This window comes from Phyllostomus hastatus, unplaced genomic scaffold (genome assembly GCF_019186645.2).
Source record: "Phyllostomus hastatus isolate PE091 unplaced genomic scaffold, TTU_PhHast_1.1 phas_contig_86, whole genome shotgun sequence".
Lineage (NCBI taxonomy): Eukaryota > Metazoa > Chordata > Mammalia > Chiroptera > Phyllostomidae > Phyllostomus > Phyllostomus hastatus.
Window position 1 is genome coordinate 97,199,554 of NW_025333977.1, and position 19,275 is coordinate 97,218,828.

General features: G+C 38.7%; 1 protein-coding gene and 1 pseudogene across 3 annotated transcripts in view; both read right to left on the minus strand.

Moving 5' to 3' along the window:
• Window positions 1–19,275, minus strand: part of ACAP2 (ArfGAP with coiled-coil, ankyrin repeat and PH domains 2) — a 153,755-nt gene that overhangs the window by 118,977 nt on the left and 15,503 nt on the right. The gene's annotated exons all lie outside the window — the stretch shown is intronic.
• LOC123826734 lies at window positions 513–1,603 on the minus strand (annotated as a pseudogene).

The following is a 19,275-nucleotide window of genomic DNA, read 5'->3' on the forward strand; positions in this document are numbered from 1 at the left end:
TAGCATGTACTCCTTTTGATCTGGGTTCTTTATTCAGTATACTTATTTTGAAATTCATCTGTGTTGTAGCATGTATCAATACTTCATTCCTTTTATTATTGATTTAGGACTTTCAAGAAGATTCCAGTTAGTTTATCCTCTCGGTTGATGGACATCTGGGTTGTGTCCAGTGTTTAGCTATTAACAAATAAAGCTGCTATAAACACTCATGTACAAGTCTCCTTACAGACATATGCTTTCTTTCTCATGGTAAATACCTAGGAGTGAAATGGCTACACAATATGGTAAGTGTATGTGTAACTCCCCCTCCCCTTAAATAGTTGTTTGTTGGCAGTGGGCTGAAAAGAGCACTGAACTTAGCATACACAGACAATACCACACACCAATGTCACAAGGGAGGCAAGAGTGGGAAAGAGTGGCCTAGAGCCACTAATGAGACCTGCTCTTCAAGAGTGAGTGTGGGAGGGGGAAGGGCCTGGAGTGTTGAAGGTGCAGATTTAGAATACCTCTGTTTAGTAGGCATGGTTGGAGATGAAGAGGGATTTGCTGGCTGCAGCCCTGGCCTGACCAATTGGGGTGTACTTTCCTTGGCAGGTGAGGCTGTTGGCCAGTGCTCATTTGACATATTCCTCCTGCACAGCCTTCAGGTTTTCCTTCTTCCTACCCCAGGCCTTCAGGGCAGAGGCCTGCAGGGCTCAGCCATAGGACAAGGTCAGTGCCCTTGGCTTCAGCAGGAGGCACTTGTTGATTGTACTGAGGTTGATGGATGCCTCCTCCTCACTCTGACCTCCAGATAGGAAGGTGATCTCAGGGACAGCAGAGGGCACTGTGCAATGAAGGGCACTGAAAGTTGCTATGGCAATCTCATTAGAAAATTTCTGGGTACAGGCATGGCCTGGGGTGACCATATTGGGCTTCAGTAAGGTGCCTTCCAGATAGATGTAGTAGTTACTCAGAGCCTTTTAAAAAACAGCCAGCACCTTTTCAGTTACGTACTGACAGCACTTCAAGTCATGGTCCCCAACAGGGAGGATTTCAGGCTCCACAATGGGCACAATGCCATTCTACTGGCAAGTGCTGGCATAACGGGCCAGAACATTGGCATTTCCCATGATGGTGAGGGCTGAGGGGGTATGTTCCCCAATCTTCAGCACACAGCAACACTTGGCAAAGTCAGCTCCATCCTCCTTGTGCTGGCCGCAGTGCTCAGACAGCCCATCCAGCTGTTGGATAGTAATCTCCCCATTTGTTCCTGCCAGGGGTACCACACCCTTATCCACCTTGATGCCCACAACACCACCCTTGGATTTGATAACTTGGGAGAAGGGACGCCCATCATCTGTCTTCTGATAGAGTATCTCGTGGAAGAGGATGACACTCCCAATGCAGGGATTCATGCACTCATCTTCAGTGAGCAGCAGCTGGCAGCAGAAGTGCTGGTTCTCCTTGATGTTCTCAGAGCCAATGGACCACTTGGCAATGCTCCCAGTGGACCCATATGCAGCCAGAATGCCCTTGCCTGGAGCCACAATGCACTAAGCAATGTTAGCTCCTTCTTTTGCCCCAGAGTCAGTGCTAGGTATTGGTAGGGCATGGTGTCAGTCAGTTCCTGACACAGGAAAGGGGCAGGTCTGCACAGTGCAGTGGTGGAGAGCTGCAAGGTGGCGAGTCTGTTTAACTTTTTAAAGAAACTGCTAAACTGGTTTTCAAGGAGTTCTTGCCATTTTACATAATCTGCTGGTGCTGTAATAAGGATTCTAGTTGCTCCACATACTTGCCAGTACTCAGTATAGTCAGTCTGTGTCATTTTACTAGGTTTGTAGCGGTATCTCAGTGTGGTTTTTATTTGCATTTCCCAAATGACTGAAAAAATTGAGCATATTTTCATATGCTTATTTGCTGTTCGTACATCTTTAGCTAATTCTGAGAGAAGAAGGTAGGCTTCTGGAAGGTGCTGACGGTAACACTGAGATAGAAAGGATGAGTAAGAGTAAGCTAGGCAAAGGGAACAAACAGCCTGTTCAAAGTCTAGAGGCAAGAGGGAATATGAGTTTAAGAAGCTCAAATAAGACCTAAGGAAACTAGAAATCCACATATGTATATAATATCTCCAAGTTCTTAAATGTTGGCAACTTTTTAATCAATGTTAAATTTTTAACATTATGCAGGCCAACACAATGCATGGCAAGCAATGCACACCTATGGGTTAAATAACACCATGTTAGCTAGTTTGTAAAGTCTGATGGAGAGAACCCCATAAAATAAGATCATTAGTACAGCTGATCCAATATGAAGACATAGAGCTATCAACTAAGATTTATGCCCTGTGAACAAAAGCATATACTTTCTATTTAAACATTCATGAACCATTTTAAAAAACTGATTTACTAATCCACAAAGAAAATTCGTGTTTCATAAAGCATAAATATAACCAATCACACCAACCACAATGTAATGAAATTAAAAATAGAACAACAACAATAGCAACAACAAAACCTAATCACTTAGGAATTTAAAAAATTTTCTCCTAAACAGTGTTAAGTGAAAATAAAAACTAATAGTAAAAATACATGGTAAATAATGATAAAAACATTTCACATCAAAATTGTTTAAATCTGTTAAAGAGAAAGCCACAGGTTCATAATGACATTACTGATACTAAAAGCCCATGATACCAAACCCAGATTTTGTAGAAGTTCAGAACAGACTTCACCAAGAAGTGCTACTTTGGGATGTGAATTATTTTGAGCTGAAGGCAATCAAGACCCCGCAGGCTCAAAAGAAACCTCCCCCTTAACAAACATCAATTAGGGGCCTTGCCCACAATAAGAGTTGACACTAGAAACAACTTTTTATGATCTATAGGGCAGGGCAAACTTTTAACTATAGAATATCTGTTCTTCTTATCACCTTTCAATGACTCTCTGAAGCCCCAAGGTGCCTTATATTACTCTTAGCTCAGAATGTCTACCTACCTCATTTTCCCTGTCTGTCTCTGAACCACCTCTGTTATGAAGGGTTCCCATGTGTATCTATGTATTAAACTTGGTTATTTTCTCTTATTAATCTTTCTCAAGTAAATTTAATTATTAGGCCAGCTGAAAGAACTTAGGAGGGTAGAGGAAAGTTTCTTCTTTCCCCCACAATTTACTGTATTTTGGTGTGTATAATGTGCATTTTTTTTTGCCAAATTGATGAGGGAAAATAAGGATGCACATTATACATGGGTAGTACTAATTCCATATCTATATAAATGTTTTTAATTCATTTATTTATTGCTTATGCATTAAAAGGGTGACTCTGGAAAACAATAGCGACATCTGTATGCAAAATATTGTCCTGGAGTACAATAATTGGTTTTGTTTCTAAATATAAATAAATAAGAAAATGAATTAAAAAATTAAAACTCAAGATATTTTTCCTGAAAGTTTGGGCCAAAATCATGGGTGTGCAATATACATAACAGAGCACTATACACAGCAAAATACTTTAATACCTGATCTAATTGCAGTTACAGCCTCTTCCAGAAAGGTAATATTAATCCGATAATCCGGAGTTTTATGGTCAAGTACCAGTAAAGTAATCTGTCCTGTGGGCCAACTCCATTTCACCTTACTTCCTACTCCATTCAAAGAATAGGCAATCTGAACTCCCAGGCAAAATGGAGGTGTAGGTAGATACACTTTGCTCCTCGCACAACCAAATAAATGACAACAAATTTAAAAAGAAAAAATAACCAGAACTGCTAGAAAACCAAACTGCACACAAGTCTGAAAACCAAGGAGTTAAAGAAGAAACATTCATTCAGACAGATAGAAGAAGTGGAGACAGGCAGCCAGGATGGAGAAGACTCGTGGCAAGGTGGTGGCTGGCGGAGCAGGTGGTCCCACATTTGCATGCAGATAAACCAGGAGTAACAAATGGGAAGGCAGACAGACCTTGCAACCCAGGGTTCCAGTGTGGCCAAATAAAGCCTCAAAACCTCTGACTGAAAAAACCTGTGGGGATTGCGGCAGCAGGAGAAACTCCCCGCCTCACAGGAGAGTTCATTAGAGAGACCCAGAGGATCCTAGAATGTACACAAAACCACCCACCCAGGAATCAGCACTAGAGGGGCCCAATTTGCTTGTGGGTAGCCAAGCAAACAGCACTGTTTCCTCTCTGATCCCTCCCCCACATACAGCATCACAACGCAGCCATGTGGGTTGCCCCACCCTAGCGAATACTTAAGGCTCCACTCCATTACTACATAAGAGGCACATGGAAAAAAAAATGGCCAAAATGAAAGAACAAATCAAAACTCCAGAAAAACACAACTAAGCGAAAAGATAGCCAACCTATCAGATACATAATTTAAACACTAGTAATCAAGATACTCATAGAAATGGTTGAGTAAGCTTCCAAAACAGAGAAGAAAGTGAAGGCTATGAAAAGTGAAATAAAGGAAAATATCCACGGAAGCAACAGTGAAGGGAAGGAAACCAGGACTCAAATCAATGGTTTGGAACAGAAGGAAGAAATAAACATTCAACCAGAATAGAATCAAGAAGCTAAAATTCAAAAAAGTAAGGAGGCTTTGGAACCTCCGGGACAACTTTAAATGTTCCAACATCCAAATCATTGGGGTACCAGAAAGAGAAGAGGAAGAGCAAGTAATTGAAAACTTATTTGAAAACATAATGAAGGAGAACTTCCCTAATCTGAAAAAGGAAATAGACTTCCAGGAAGTCCAGAGAGTCCCAAAGAAGTTGGACCCAAGGAAGCACACACCAAAGCACATCATAATTACATTATCCAAGATGAAAGAGAAGGAGAGAATCTTAAAAGCAACAAGAGAAAAGGAGACAGTTACCTACAAAGGAATACCCATAACTGAATCAGCTGATTTCTCAAAAGAAACCTTGCAGGCAAGAAGGGGCTGGAAAGAAGTATTCAAAGTCATGAAAGGCAAGGTCTTACATCAAACATGACTCTATCCAGCAAAGCTATCATTTAGAATGGAAGGGCAGATAAAGTGCTTCCCATACAAGGTCAATTTAAAGGAGTTCATCATCACCAAGCCCTTATTATATGACTGTTAAAGGGATTTATCTAATATAGGGAACCGTTCTGCGTGGGAATGTAGCCCAGCCGCTGATTTGGAGAACCAACCGAGAGCGAGGTTGGCACACAGGACCCACATCCACAGATGATAGGTTGTCCTGTGGAGAATCAGGCCTGCATTCTACCTAGGCTGCTTTGAGCTAAAACTCCCTCACCCTGAATTGAGGCAGCAAATGTTTAGTGCATATCTTTAAAGTAACTTCCTAAAATCTATGATAAACCTCCCAAGGAAGAGTGTAACCGGTTCAACCACTTTTTCCCTTGCATTTGCAAATATCCTTCTTCTTTGATGTGATAAGCAACATCCTCTCCTTTGTTATCTGTAAAAGGTAACTACCTAAAGCGAGCCTTGCATAGTAAATGAGGACCATCCTTGATGTAATGTGCCCAGAAAAGCAATAAAAGCCTGTCCATGGAGGGGTTGGCACCCTCTCTCACTCAGAGAGTGGCCATGCTGTCCCTTTTTCTCCATTGGACTTCTGTAGTCCATGTGAATTTGTCGCATCCACACATATGGACCCCGCAGGCTGGGATCCACATCAATCTAAGAAAAAGAAGATCAAAAATATGAACAGTAAAATGACAACAAACTCACAGCTATTAACAACCCAACCTAAAAACAAAAACAAGAACAACAGAAAAATGAAAAAAATAAACTAAGCAAACAACAAGAACAGGAACAGAATCACAGAAATGGAGATCACATGGAGGGTTATCAGCAGGGAAGGGTGGGGGTAGAATGGAGGAAAAGGTGCAGGGAATAAGAAACATAATTGGTAGGTACAAAACAGACAGGGAGAGGTTAAGAATAGTATAGGACATGGAGAAGCCGAAGAACTTGTATGTATAATCCATGGACATGACTTAAGGGGGCTGAGAATGCTGGTGAGAGGGGGATGCAGGGCAGAAGGGAATAAAAGGGAGAAAAAAATGGGAGAACTGTAACAGCATAATCAATAAAATATATTAAAATTGTTCTTCAAAAAGAATAACCTATCTGATAGAAAGCCCAGAGATGAACCCAAGTCTCTATGGTCAATTAATATTTGACAAAGGGGGCAGAAGCATAAAATGGAGTAAAAAAGCCTCTTCAACAAATGGTGTTGAGAGATCTGGACAGCTATATGCAGAACAATGAAACTCAACCACCAACTTATACCATATACAAAAATAAACTCAAGATGGATAAAAGACTTAAATCTAAGTCATAACACTATTAAAGTCCTAGAGGAGAACATAGGCAGGAAAATCTCAGATATTCCAGGCAGCAATATTTTCACTGATATGTCCTCTAGAGCAAGGGACATAATGGAAATAAACAAATGGGACTTCATCAAATTAAAAGTTTCTACATGTCTAAAGAAAACATCAGCAAAATGAAAAGGGAACCAACCACATGGTAAAATATATTTGCCACTGATTCCTTGTTCAAGGGTTTGATCTCCAAATTATACAAAGAACTCACACAACTCCACTCCAGGAAGACAAATGTCCCAATTAAAAATGGGCACAGGACCTAACCAAACACTTCTCCAAGGAGGACATACAAAGAGCCCAGAGACATATGAAATGATGTTCGGCATCACTAGCCATCAGAGAGATACAAATTAAAACCAAAATGATGTACCACTTTACACCAGTGAGAATGGCCATCTTTAACAAATCAACAAACAACTAGTGCTGGCGAGGTTATGGAGAAAAGGGAACCCTACTACACTGTTGGTGGGAATGCAGATTGATGCTTCCAGTCTGGAAAACAGTATGAAACTTCCTCGGAAAACTAAAAATGGAACTGCCTTTTGACCTGGCAATTCCACTGCTAGGATTATATCCTAAGAACCCTGAAACACCAATCCAAAAGAACCTATGCACCCCAATTTTTATAGCAACACAATTACAATAGCCACATGCTGGAAGCAACCTAAGTGCCCATCAGTAAATGGCACATTTACAATGGAATACTAAGTATATGGTACATTTACACAATGGAATTCTATGCAGCAGAAAGAAAGAAGGAGCTCCTACCCTTCAAGACAACATGGATGGATCTGGAAAGCATTATGTTAAGTGAAATATGTTAGGTGGTGAAAGAGAAATACCATATGATCTCACCTGTAAGTGGAACCTAATCAAGAAAACAAACAAGCAAGGAAAATATAACCAGAAACATCAAAATAAAGTACAAACTGACAGTAACCAGAGGGCAGTACGGAGGGGATAAGGGTTTGGAGGGGAAAAGTTGTCAAGGAACATGTATAAGGACACATGGGCAAAGCCAAAAGGGGGTAGGATCAAGGGTGGGAGGTGGGGATGGGTAGAGTGGGGGGCAGTGGTGGGGAGAACATGGAGACAACTATACTTGAACAACAATTAAAGAAAATGGAAGGAAGGGAGGGAGGGAGGGAGGAAGGAGGGAGGAAGGGAGGAAAGGAGGAAGGAAGGAAGGGAGGAAAGAAGAAGCAATCTCCAAGATAAAAACCTTTGCCATTTCCTTCCTCTCAAAAGATGTCCTGGTCTAAAAATGATCCTTTCTTTTCTTAATAGTACCCTTTCCCTACCTTTTTTCCTATTAAAAACCTTCCATTCTGTAGAATCACTAGAGTGTCATTCTGTTTGCTAGATGGGAATGCTATGCCATTCATGAATTGCTCAATAAAGCCAATTTGATTTTTATTCCGTTGAATTTTGTTTTTAATTACTCCAACAAAAGCTAAGCTCATCCCTGACTATTGTGGCTCAGTGTAGTGGGTATCATCCCGCAAAGTAAAAGGCCGCTGGTTCGATTTCCAGCCAGGGCACATGTCTCGGTTGTGGGCCAAGTCCCTGAATGGGGACATGCAAGAGGCACACATTTCTCTCACACATATTTCTCTCTCTCTCTCTCTAAAAATAAATAAATAAAATCTTGAAGAAAAACACTGTTGAAAACTTGACAGTGAATATTAAACAAAAGAATGCAAATGAACTCAAAAAGTTAGGTTTACTTTGTTTTCTTTCTCAGAAAAGTAGAAAAGGGAATTATGACAATAAAGTCAGATACAATAAAAAAGAATAAACTCAAGAACTAATTTGGGGAGGGAGATAAAAAATATAGGAAACCATATTAACAAAATAAACAGCAAAAAGAACCAACTGAAAAATTAGGAATCAAGACAAGATATCCACAATATTTTGTATGACCGTATGTTGTGTAAATTTGAAAATCTAAGTGAAATACATACTATATTAGTTTCCTAGGGCTTCCATTCAAATTACCACAAACTGGAGGGCCTAAAACAAATTTATGCTCTTACAGTTCTAGAGTCTGAAATTAAGGTGTTGGCAGGGTCACGCTGCCTCTGAAACCTGTAGGGGAGGATCCTTCCTTGCCTCTTTCTAGCTTCTGTTGGTAGCCATGAAATCAAGGCTTGCAGTTGTATCATTCCATTCTCTGCCTCTGTCATTACACTGCTGTCTTCTCCCTGTGTGTCTGCCTTTACATTGTCTTCTGTCTTCTTATAAGGGCAGCAGTTATAATGGATAAAGGGCCCACCCTAATCCAGTATGACTTCATCTTAACTAGTAATTACATCTGCTATGACCCTATTTCAAAACAAGGTCACACTCTGAGATACTGGGCATTAGGACTTCAGCATTATCTATTGGGGAGGGACACAATTCTATCCATACCAGATACTTTCAGATAAGATAAATTATCAAAGAGTGGCAGTCAGAAAGGTCATACTGAGGTGAATTATATGAAGATTTCAAAAACAGATAATGTCAAGATCAAATTATACCTGCGCTTGAAGAAAAAAGTGGGCATTTGTTTTTGTCTCATTTCTTTTTCATTTTAAAAGTCAGTATAACACTATTACTGATACCTAAGACAGAATAATTACTCACTGTAACATTAATATTAATACAAAATCATAAGTAAAACATGAGCAAATAAGCTCTAGGTACACTTTAAAAAATTATGACCTATCAAAATTACTTATAGGACTGTAATAAATTTAAATATTAGTAAATCCATTTATTTAATTTACTAAGATGATGGGTCACAAGAAAAGTAAATTGATTATCACTGCTATAGACTAAATGTTTGTATCCCTCCCATTCCCCACCCCTACCAAAATTCATGTTGAAACCCTAATCTCCAATATAATGATTATTTGGAGGTGAGGCCTTTAGGAAGTATTTAGGGCTTGATTAGGTCATGACAGTAGAGACCCCCATGATAGGATTAGTGCCCTGGTAAGGAGATAAGGCAACCAGAGCTCCCTCTGTAAACCAGGAAGAAGGTCTTCATTAAGAACACAACCATGCTGATACTCTAATCATTGCCTTCCAGCTTCCAGAACTGTGAGAAATAAATGTTTGTTCTTTAAGCCTATCCTATTCTGATATAGCAGACCAAGCCGATTAACACAGTCTCAGACAATAAAATAGCAAATGACAAAATTAAACAGCCATTCCTGATTTAAAATCCTGTTTTATTTAAAAATAGTTAATTGTTGCCCTGGCTGGTGTGGCTCAGTTGAGCGGAGCATTGTCTGGTAACTGAAAGGTTACAGGTTCAATTCCTAGTCAGGGCACATACCTAGGTTGCGGGTTTGATGCCCAGCCTGGGTACATATGGGAAGTAACCAATTGATGTTTCTCTGACAAATAAGTGTTTCTCTCTCTTCCACTCTCTCTAAAAAGCAATGAATAAACTGTATGTCCTCAGGTAAGGATAAAAAAAAACTGGGGGAGGTATTCTTGACTTCGTGTAGGAAAGTTCTCCTAACACCTGTTCAGGTAATTCTCAGGATCCATTTATTAAACCTGGGGACAGTGAAACAAGGAAGGGCTTAGCACAGAAGCAACTGGAGAGCCTAGGCAGGGCTGCCTTAGCTCACTGGGAAGTCAGTGAAAAGGGGCTGTGGGGACAGGTTCAGGGGATTAGACTGGGACAAGCTGCTGCTGCCCATTTCTCCCTGGTTGCAAGTCTCTATGGGGACCCTTAGAGTTTAACAGATGTGTGCCTGTGAGGGAAGAAGTGAGGGAAGGAAATGGCATGGGATGCTTGCTCCCCAGAGGGAGAGTGAGCACTAAGAGAATATTTTTAATAAATATATAAAAATAGTCACTTCTTTAAGATGACACACACACACACAGAAAGAGAGAGGAAAAAAACCAAATCACTAATATTTGGTTGGATTAGTCCTCATTCTTTTCTTTTTTTACTGGAATAAAATGTATCAATATTGTCTAAAATTTTAAGTGTATATACTCTCTGACCCGAGTTGTTATGATTCTTTTAGGCATTACACTACAGATGCAACAAGTCAAATACACCAGGAGGGTAGAGGGAAGCTCAGAAAAAATAAAAAACAAAAACTCATTAGGGGGACTGGTTGATCAAATTACCATTCAATAATTAGTACACAGCCATTTAAAGAGCATGCAGCCACTTAAAGACTAAGATAGATATGTTTGACCTACAAAGAAATATGAATATTATATTAAATGAAAAAAATGAAGTGTAGTAAATTGAATATGATCTCATTTCATTCACACACAACAAAAAATGCATGTGTTGGCATAAACAAAACAAAAACATCTGACAGCATAAGCACTACGTTGTTAGCACTCAGGTATTATTTTAAACATTTGTACTGTATTATTTTTCCAATTAATGTAAATTGTCTTTAAAACTTGTAGAAGAAAAAAAATAAAGTTTCTTAATTAAAAAAAAAAAATCATCACCCAAGGATGTTTTGATTTACAGAGAGAGGTAGAGAGAGAGAAATCAATCAGTTGCCTCCCATACACTCCCCAACCAAGGATCCAAACTGCAACCTAGGCATGTGCCCTGACTGCGAATGGAACCCGCAACCTTGTGCTGTACAGGTTGATGCTTCAACCAAGTCACCCAGCCAGGGCCATAATATCTTTTAAGGCAGAAGAGAAGAGCATTGCAGACTTATGTATGGCATTGTTTAGGTGACATGAAACAAAATTGGAACGTAGAAGACATAGGAAGTAGAGTATATTAGAAAACCTTAGCAAAGCTTACCTCAAAAGTAATGTAAAAGGCCCTGGCTGGTTAGCTCAGTCAGTTAGAGCATTGTCTGATACACCAAGGTTGCAGGTTTGATCTCCAGTCTGGGTACATATGAGAAGCAACCAATGAATGCATAAATAAGTAGACGCCCCCCCCCCCACCTCTCTTCCCCTTCCTCTCTCACTCTAAAAACAATGAAATAATTTATTTTAAAAAGGCAATGTAAAGATGCAGAATTTTGGAATATAAAAGTAAAAATGATAAAATTGGTATCTCAGAAAGGCTATCGATACAATACAATGATTATAGGTAGCACCAGGTTGGGCAGAGAACAGGTTTCTAACAAAGTGCTATAATGAAATTGTCTAAAATACGTGGTTAAAATACGTGGTTATTGAGATCAGTCTGAGATGTGACACAATAATTCTGGTACTAATAAGTGGGATACAAATGTTATCACATCATTCACCAGCTAAAAACTCTTTAATGGCTTTCTATCCACTGCAATTTTGAATGATTTACTTGTTCCAGAAGAACAGAATAAGAGATACAGTTAGAGACAGCCAGTGAGAAACTGTGTATTACCTATAGTCATTAGGTTAAAGACAGGGAGAGGAGTTTATTATTTTCTGTTTATATATAATAAAGTAGTAGTCCTTGAATAAAGGTTCAAAACCAAATCACCAAAAGGCCTTTTCAAAGTATCTGTGCCTGTGAGTCTTATTCTCTCCAAAAGTTCTGAGTCAGTAGGTCTGGAATAGAATCCAAACAAAGGAATTTTGGAAAAAGCTCCCTGAATGATTCTAATGTGCACTTCTGGTTACAAACTGCTTATTGACTGTATGAGTGGCTTCTCAAATAATTATTAAAATAAAAAGAAAACTAAAACATTCTTGATATAGAGAGCAAAGGCCTTGGCACTAAGTCATTTGTTAACTTTCATAGACTCAAATTCCTACTTTCATAACATCGCTATATTTTTACTTTAATGACTGCTACCAGCACGTATAGTCAGAATACAGCTGTTGGCTTCAAATCAAAAGAAATGTCATTGTTACATCTCTTGGAGTCAGTAAAGCAGTACTAGTAATGCATCAGTGCTGCAGTCATAGGAAAGATTATACAAAACTCACACAATAGCTGATTGATAAGCAAAAAATCTCCACAACAGTGTTCTTCAACTGTGAGTGGCAGTTTGAATTAAACAGTTTTGTAATTGGTACAGAATTTTTCTATTGTCATAGCTAGCTTTCTGTCATACTTAAAAGACAACAGTTTTTAACTACTGTAAAAGCGAGATTACTTCTTAATACCTTAAAATGTTAGATTTGTTTTGAGAGATTCAGACATATATAATAAATTATTTTGGCTAAGAATTCTTTTTCTAATCAAATGTTTAGAAATGGAGCTATACATCTTTATAAAAAAGAACTCCTCTGTAAAGTAACAGTTTTAGATATCAGACTACTTTCACTTACAAGTTGCATTTCCCATGTCAAAAAATGAGGTGTCGATGTTTATGACTTCTTAACTTCCCCCCCTAATTTTAAATATATTCTATTGATTGTACTATTACCATTGCCCCTCCCCCATTCCCCTCTACCCTGCACATCCTGTCCCATCTGCATTCCCCCCATTTAGTTCATGTTCATGGGTCATACATATAAGTCCTTTGGCTTCTACATTTCCTATACTATTCTTAACTTTCCCCCTATCTATTTTCTACCTATCATTTATGCTACTTATTCCCCCTCTTGCCCCCTCCCACTCCCGAGCTGATAACCCTCCATGTGCTCTCTATTTCTGTGATTCTGTTCCTGTTGTTGTTGTTTGCTTAGTTTGTTTTTGTTTTGGGGTTGTTTTTTTGGTTCAGTTGTTGGTAGTTGTGAGTTTGTTGTCATTTTACCGTTCCTATTTTTGATCTTTTTCTTAGGTAAGTCCCTTTAACATTTCATATAGCAAGGGCTTGGTGATGATAAACTCCTTTAACTAGACCTTATCTGGAAAGCACTTTATCTGCCCTTCTATTCTAAATGATAGCTTTGCTGGTAGAGAAATCTTGGATGTAGGACCTTGCCTTTCATGACTTTGAATACTTCTTTCCAGCCCCTTCTTGCCTGGAAGGTCTCTTAAGAAATCAGCTGTTAGTCTTATGGGAACTCCTTTGTAGGTAACTGCCTCCTTTTCTCTTGCTGCTTTTAAGATTCTCTCCTTCTCTTTCATCTTGGGTAATTATGATGTGACTTGGTGTGTTCCTCCTTGGGTCCAACTTCTTTGGGACTCCCTAAGCTTCCTGGACTTCCTGAAATTCTATTTCCTTTTCCAGATTGGGGAAGTTCTCCTTCATTAGGTTTTCAAATAAGTTTTCAATTTCTTGCTCTTCCTCTTTTCCTTCTGGCACCCCTATGATTTGGCTGTTGGAAAATTTAGAGATGTCCTGGAGGTTTCTGAGACTCTCCTCATTTTTCTGAATTCTTGTGTCTTCATTTTGTTCTGGTTGAATGTTACTTTCTTCCTTCTGCTCCAAACAGTTGATTTGAGTCCGGTTTTCCTTCCCATCACTGTTGGTTCCCTGTAGATTTTTCTTTATTTCACATACTGCATTGCTGCCTGGGTCTTTTTTTGCTGTTGAAGTACCCAGTGAATTCCTGGAGCATCCTGATAACCAGTGTTTTGAACTGTGCATCTAATTGGTTGCTTAACTCTTCACTGCTTAGTTGTATTTTTTCTGGAGCTTTGAATTTTTTTTTTTCATTTGGGCCTTTTGTTTTGTTTTATTTTGGAGCACTTGTTGCATACTAATGCGCAGAACCTTAGGTGTTCACCAGGGCAAGGCAACCCATGTGGCTGCGTTGTGATGCTGTATGTGGGAGAGGAGTCGGAGAGGGGCAGTGCCGCTTGCTTTGCTCTCTACTGGTTTTCACTCACTTCCCAGATACCCACAATCAAATTGGGCCCTTCTTGTGCTGATTCCTAGGTGGGTGGGTTTGTGTATGTTCTAGGACCCTGTGGGTCTCTCCAACAAACTCTCCGGTAAGGCTGGGAGTTTCTCCTGCTGCTGCCTCACCCACCACAGGTGTTTTCAATCAGAGGCTTTGAGGCTTTATTTCCCTGAACTGGAACCCTGGGTTGTGTAGTCTGTCTCGCTCCCTAGTTGTTCCTCCTGGTTTATCTACACGGGAATGTGGGACTGCCCAATCTACAAGTCACCGCCTCACCAGGTCTGGCAGCCACTGCCTTGCCATGAGTCCTTTCCGCCTAGCTTCCCATCTCTGCCCCTCTGTCGGTCCGGATGAATGTTTCTGCTTTAACTCCTTGGTTGTTGGACTTCCATTAGTTCTGGTTGTTTTTGTTTTTAAATTTGTTGTCCTTTTTCTGTTTGTACGAGTAGGCACAGTGTGTCTACCTATGCCTCCATCTTGGTTGGATGTCCCTTAACTTTGTATAAAATGAATCAAACACATAAAATTATCAACAAGTATACAATGTGCTCCCATATAATAGCCTAGTTTCAATAATTAACAACCTTTGGCATTCTTGTTTCATATAGTCCTATCTCTTTTTGCTGATACACTTTAAAGCAAATCCAGGTATTATATTCTTTTACTGATCTTTAATAGATAAAGAATTTAACAGAACCTCTCTATCATTACCACACATAGTAATAATTCCTCAATAATCTCATACCTATTTCATTTTTGACTTTCCCAGACTCTCTCAAAAGCGTATTTTTTCTGGTATCATTTAAAAGCAAATTGTGATACACTAAAATGTTTTGCCTCAAAAGGTAATGCTATCCAAATTAGAACATGACAAATCTCTTTAAGAGCTTCTCACTGTTTCTATGATGATTCACCGAAAACAAAATCTTACCGAATTCCAAGTCTCAGATATGACCACGACCTCTCCTAGTTCCACAATAATCCAATATTTTCTTAACAGTTAAATAACTTCAATAACTTGACTGATGATGGATTAAAAGAATCTAGTTTCTATAGTCAGCTAAAGGTCATAAAAAAGCAATGCAGGAACCTCTATTGAATGCTGAATGAAAAGTTAAAAAAACTACTTACAAAAGACATTGTGAAATAACAGAAAAAAAATTATTGGTTTCTCCTCCTAGTTCCTGGCATAGAGCTCCTAAGATCCTTGTAATTTCCTGAGTAATACGAACACTAGGAGCATCTCTGATTCTAATATTCATCTTTGTCCCCATCCCTGACACAGGGCTCATGAAACCTTTTAAACTCCTAAATGATAAAGCAACTCTGGGTGTGATTCTAGATGGAGGCTGTTCACCAAAATGACCAAGCTGTGATCCAGTAAGAGGAAAGGGAAATAGTTAACAATTGATCATGTCTATGTGAACATGCCTCCGTAAAATCCCAATTGCAGAGGGTTCAGAGAGCATCCAGGTAGGTGAACACATCCATCCATACCAGGAAGGTAAGACAGAAGCTCCTGTACTCAGAACCCTCCCAGACTTCATTCTATGTATATTTTCATCTGGCTGTTCATCTACACACTTTATCATATCCTTTAATAAACTGGAAACATGCATATTTCTGAGTTCTGTAAGTCACTCCAGCAAATTACTCAGACCTGAGAAGGGGTCATGGGAACCACCAAACTAAATAGCTGGCTAGTCAAGAGTCCCAGGTGATAATCTGAACTTGCAACTGTCATTTCAAGTGAGGGTGGGAAAGGGCAGCCTATGGGACTGCGCTCTTCACCTGTGAGATCTAAAGCTATCTCTGAGTAGGTATTTTCAGGATTTAGTTAAATTGTAGCTACTGTGGAAGACTTGCTTGTGTAGAGGAAAAAAACCCACACATTTGGTGACCAGAAGTATTGAAAATGAAGTGTTCTGGATCACTAGTAAAGGACAAATTTAGGAAAGAGAGACACAGTGGAGAAAAGCTCAGATTTTCCCCACACAGGAGGAGGAAAACAGTTTTTCTTTTATAGATGTTATTTGCATATTTGGAAAAATTTGAATATGTAATTATTGTAGTGTTATAAATGTGGTTATGAAGGAAAATGTCCTTATTTTTATTATTTTAAAGATTTCATGTATTTGTTTTTAGAGAAGGGGAAGGAAGGGAGAAAGAGAGGGAGAAAAACATTGATGTGTGAGAGAAACTTCGATCAGTTACCTATCACATCCCCCTCTGGAACCTGGCTCACAACCTAGGCATGTGTCCTGATTAGGAATCAAATAGGTGACTTTTCGGTTTTCAGGACAATGCCCACCCCACAGAGACAAACTACTCAGGGTGAATGTCCTTATTTTTAGCTGATACATGCCAAACTTTCAAATGATTCAGGAAAAAAATGTACTTGCTGTGTGTGTATACACATGCATGTGTGTGTACAATAGAGCCAATAAATATGCTAAAATATTAACACATGGTGAATCTTAGATAAAAGTTAGATAATGTTCATTGCATGATCCTTTCACCTTTTCTATAAGCTGTGGGAGGCAAAGGGAAAGGGGAAGAATGTATTGACTCCTTCCCTCTATTATGGGTTTTTTTTTTTTTTGGTCTTATATGTGCCCTGTCCAGGGATCAAACCTACAACCTCAGCATAACAGGATGACATTCTAATCAAGTGAGCTACCCGACTAGAGCTGTTGCTTTTCTTTTTCTTTTACTTACCCATTTTGCTCACCCTGTTTTTTTTTTCTTTTTTGATAGCACTGATTATTGTAACTAAAACTTTAAAACTAAAGGTCAAAAAGCATACTTTCATTTGCCAGAAATAAAAGTCCTTCTAGACATTTTAACATAAACCTTTTTAACATATGTAGTGTGATATTGTACATTCTAAATTATACTCTATATCCCACTTTTCTTTTCACATAATATATCATGAACATTATCCCCCTAAATTGAGGTCTACAGAGTCATGTGCTGCTTAACAATGGGGATACATTCTGAGAAATGCATCATTAGGCAATTTCATCATGTGAACATCATAGTGTGCACTTAAACTAGATGGAATAACCTACTACATACCTACACTATATGATATAACCCATAGCTCCTAGGCTACAAACTTGCACAGCATGTTACTATACAAAATAACACATGATTAAATCAAGCACAGGAGAAAATCCTACAACCAAGAGATGCAGTAAACATGAGATGTATGAAGTTACTGCAGATGTAACATGGCAGATTGTTTTGCACCAAACTTTGTTTTCATAAGTAAAAAGAACATACTCTAAAATAACAATAAAAAGTATTTAGATACATAAATCAGTGATGGTCATTACCATTATCAAATACTATGTACTGTACATAACTATGTGCTATACTTTTAGACAACTAACAGCACAGTTTGTTTACACCAGCATCACTGCAAACAGGTGAGTAATGAATACACTGTGACTTTAGAACAGCTACAACATCACTAAGTAATAGAAATTTTTCAGTTCCATCTAATCTTATGGGACCACCATTGTATATGAGGTCCACCATTGACCAAAATGTGAGTTATATGGCACAAGGCAGAATACTGCAGTGGCTTTCAGTGAGGATTAGCAAACTTTTCATAAATATTAAGTTTTGAGGGCCATACAGTCCCTGTTCCAACTACTCAATTCTGTTGTAGTAAAAAAAGCAGAGATGGATAACAAATAAATAAGTCTGTGTTTCAATAAAACTTTATTTATAGACACTAAAATGTAAGCTTTGTATAATTTTTGTGTGTCATGAAATTATCTTTTGGTTTTTTGAACTTTTAAAAACATAAAAAGTTCACATAGAGATGACAACATAAGTAGTTGCAGGAATATAAAATACAGAATAGGGAATATAATAAACAACACTGTAATAACTAGTCATGGTGCCAGGTAGGTACTTGAAATATCAGGGAGATCACTGTGTAAAGTATATGACTGTCTAGTCGCTCTGCTGAACACCTAAAACTAATACAATATAATGTTGAATGTAAACTGTAACTGAAAAATACAAATTTTAAAAAAGTAATGACAATCCAATTTGTGGTGACCAGTACAAAAAAAGGGTGGGGGGCCTCTCTATAACCAGGTAGCTCGATTGGTTGGAGTGCCATCCCAATATGCCAAGGTTGCAGGTTTGATCCCTGGCCATGGCACACAGAGGAAACAACCAACGAATGCATAAACATGTAGAACAACAAACCAGTGTCTCTGTCTCTCTGTCCTCCATCTCTTCCCTCCTCTTCCTCCTCCTCCCTGCCTTCCTCTCTTTAAAAATCAATAAATAAAAATTTTTCTAAATCGGGACTCAAGAATTTCATTAAACCCAGCACCAGGCTTCAAGAGTGGGGACCTCCCTGACTGTGCAAATTATATAAAGTACTTAAAATGATCCCAGTAAACATTAGGTGCTTTCTATCACCAGGTATCATTATAGTTAATAGCTAAACAACACTGTACTAGCACAATTTTTCCAATATATAAGCAATCTGATAAATATCTTTGCTCATATGACTTCACACAATTTTCCTATTATTCCTTAAATCCCTAGATGTAAATCCCTAGATGTAAAAATGATAAAACAAAGTAGATATATTTTTAAATCCTAAGGTATTTTATTACTTTGTCCTTTGAAAAAGCTACACCAAAGCACATTCTTTCCAACAGTAGGAGAACTATTTCCCTAAAGCTTTTAAAAAATGGAAACTCTTAAAAAATTGTCACTTCGACAAACTGGCTCACTTCAGTTTTAAATATTCACTCTTACTGCATCTTAGAAACTTTCATCATCATTCTTTCCAAAGTACTTTTGGAAGCACTGTATAGCAGATTGTATTTTCCAAAGATTGCCACACATGGTCTTCTGCAACAGGGCCTTGGCAATCTACTATCAAGATGGTGACCCCTGTGACTGCTCTCACACAACACAGTAGAAATAATGTATCTGTTCCAAGCTTAGCCCTTAACTGGCCTGGTAGCTTCAACTTGTCTCTTAAAATAAGCTAACTACCCTCATACAAAACATGCTGTGGGAAGTCTGAGACATTTAGAAAAGTCCAGAAAAATGACATGCCAGGTGAAGAAAGACAGACAGACCAAGAAGCACCAGAACGTCAGACAAATGAATGAACAAGCAACAGTGAAAGTGAATCATCCAGCTTCAGCTACCTAATTG